Genomic DNA, 3,038 nt, shown 5'->3' with positions numbered 1-3,038 from the left:
AACCCGTTTCACACCATCCAGACCCAGTTTCATCAGCACAGAGCTAACAAGGTCATCGTACCTTAGCGTAGGCCTCACGATAATACAGAGAGAATCCTTATCAGTGAACTTCACACCGGAACGTGTCTTCCTCTTAATCGATCCTCTGTGGTGAACCAACACCACAAAACTCTCCTCACTAGCCATTCTACCCCTCTAATGAGAGCAACTCATGTCCACAACATATATATACAACTCTGCTCCATTATAGTTCGAACCAGCCTGGTTCGAATTAGACTTGGAGTAATTCGAATTAAGCCAGCTCGAATTACGTTGCATGGCATGCATGAGAGGAGTTCGAATCAGCTTGATTCGAATTAGATAGGAGTAATTCGAACCAGCTCAATTCGAATTATGTTGAGCTGACGTTTCATAGTAGTTCGAATTGCCTCAATTCGAATTATGCTTAGTTCAGGCTTCATAGTAATTCGAATTGCCTCAATTCGAACTACGTTCAATCCAGGTTCGAAACTGATTGATTCGAACTACATATATTTGTGCATTGATTGATTGGTGAAACGGATTTTGTTTTGGCTTATTCACGTAATGTACTAATGTCTTTTTCTCCATGGCTTATTCTTGTTTTTTACCCTATTTTTTAAAATATTTTATATATATTAATATATTATTTTATTGGAAAAGTCTAGGAGACCAGCAACTTTGTTAAATTCTGGCCAGCATGTAACCAGCAAAGAAAAGTGAGCCATTGGATGAAATCTCACACCAATCTCACACTATTAAAACCATCATTGATGGCTATTTGATGGCTACAAATCACAAAAGTTACTGGTCCCCTAACATTCCTCTATTTTATTATATCCCATTAAATCCTAATTAAATTTCGATTATATTTTTGAATATCTAATTTCACTGCTTAGATGACCCGATTGATTTTCAAACCTCAAACATTTGAAACATTGGGGTTGTCGTGAACCCAGTTCGTCTTGCAAATCTTGGAGACTTCGGGATCCCCGAGTTTGTAGCTGATAAGCATTTACAAGCAGAAAGGCTTAAGGTAAGGTTCTTGTTTCCATTGCTGGAACTTTCTATGACCAATGCAAAATTTGAGTCAAGTGTTGATGGTATTGATTAGAAGAATCTCCCTGTACTTCTAGGGTAACAACATAAGCAAGGGAACAATGAGCTGGAAATTTTTCTTGGATTAGTTTGATTCTGTTGTGAACAGATTTTAGCTAATACTGAGCACTAAGACACTAATGGCTAAATTAACTAATTAGCTTACAGTTGTCTTCTGTGTTTCATTCATTCCAAATAATTACATATAATAATCTAGAACATTCCCTTTCTATCACAAACTATTGGCACCTCACCTATTCTCTAAAATATTCCTATAATGATTTCTTTTATCCATAGCAGATTCTTGGTTGATCTCTGTTTATTTAAATTAAAAGTAGCAATGATCATAGATGTATTCACGGAGCAGGAGTTCTTTAACAAATATAGGGAAAGGTCACACGGGTTCAAGCCATGGAAACAGTCACTAATGTAATTATCAGGTTAATTTGTGTACATTACACTCTTTAGTTGTGGCCCTTTTCCGAATCCTGTGTTAATGTGGATGCTTGTTCACCAGGCTAACCCTGTTGCTTCTATATTTCGACGAAAGGAATAATGGCCATTACATATAGTTTGCTCTGCATTTAACAACTAAAGTAAGAAGGCAAAAAGCTTATTTCTCTGAAATAGTGAAATATTCCTTCTGTGTTCATAATTGTCTTTGATCCTCGGGGATAATCAAATGTCTATGTGATTGTATATCATTTTAACTTGTGTGTATTATTCTCCTCATGTTCAGGAAAGTACAAAGGAAGCTGAATTAATTGCAGCTTCAGAAAGATCAGGGGATGGAGGTTTGCAAATTTATGAATTTGAATACATCATTGATAGTACTCGTAGAGGAAAGAAGAGGATATTGACCTCAAAGAAACTCTATCTTCTTAACATTGTTCATTCTGATAAACCAGAGAGTCCTCTTGAGCCACATAAACAAATTATTTTAGATCAAGTTCTCCATTCCTTTAATGCAGCAGCTTAAAACTTTGGAATGAAAATCTCATTTCTTCTCTGATTATTCTCCCTCTTTTAAATTTTGGTTCTTAAAATATGGCAATTGATTTATGTTCAGTCTTGGTTGAAAGTCATAAAAAATCAACCAGACTGAAATTCTAGTGTATAGATTTTATTTATATCACTATGTTTTAACTTATATATCTACATATTACTTAAACAGTTGAACATTATATCTTTTTAAAAGGAAAAATGTTGCAGGAGGTGTGTAATTATTTTCAACAAAGATAAAAATGTTGATTGCATGAGCAAATTATTTTCAGAAGATTATAGTAAGCAAGGTCTCAACTAGATTTAATTCACAGGCATAGAATCCTTTCTACTTATCCTTCCTCCCTTAAGCTATTTACGAAGAAAGAGAAAAAAAAAATACATAGTTATAATTATATAACTGAAAACGAAAATCTAAATATTTTGGCTCAGAAATATTGTTGGTTAAATTATAGTTTCAATTTTGGATATAGTTAGCTGTGTAAATAGGAGTGTTAAACAAATTGGTCCATTTAGTCCAGTTCGTTTAGATCTACTATAAATTTAAATGGATGAACTAATTATATATCAAATATATATGGATATTCAAAATAAAAGTTTAATCTATTTTTTTTTTTAAATCTATCATGCTAAACGAGTTAATTTTTTTTGTTAATTTCTTATCTAAATAGATAACTTGTAATTAAAGCATGTGTACAAGGAAGGAAAAGAGGATTAGATTGTTGGCTACTTGGCCAGAAAAAGTTTGAAGTCTCACCCAAATTTTTATTCTATAGATATTCTACAAGGCAAATTATTGCAGATGATTTTAGAAGGACACACTATTTCGATTAGAAAGCAATAATAAATATTATTAATTAAGTTTAAAATTATGAATAATTTTTTAAATAATAATATAAAAAATATCACTATTTTTATAT

General features: G+C 32.6%; 1 long non-coding RNA gene across 1 annotated transcript; it reads left to right on the top strand.

Moving 5' to 3' along the window:
- Positions 959-2,065, top strand: LOC110266130. Its single transcript, XR_002353111.1, has 2 exons — positions 959-1,712; positions 1,856-2,065. It is a non-coding gene; the product is annotated as an uncharacterized LOC110266130 (long non-coding RNA).

This window comes from Arachis ipaensis, chromosome B08, assembly GCF_000816755.2.
Source record: "Arachis ipaensis cultivar K30076 chromosome B08, Araip1.1, whole genome shotgun sequence".
NCBI classification, from domain to species: Eukaryota; Viridiplantae; Streptophyta; class Magnoliopsida; order Fabales; family Fabaceae; genus Arachis; species Arachis ipaensis.
Note: the sequence above shows the minus strand (reverse complement) of the source record. Positions and strands in the feature narration are given on the sequence as shown.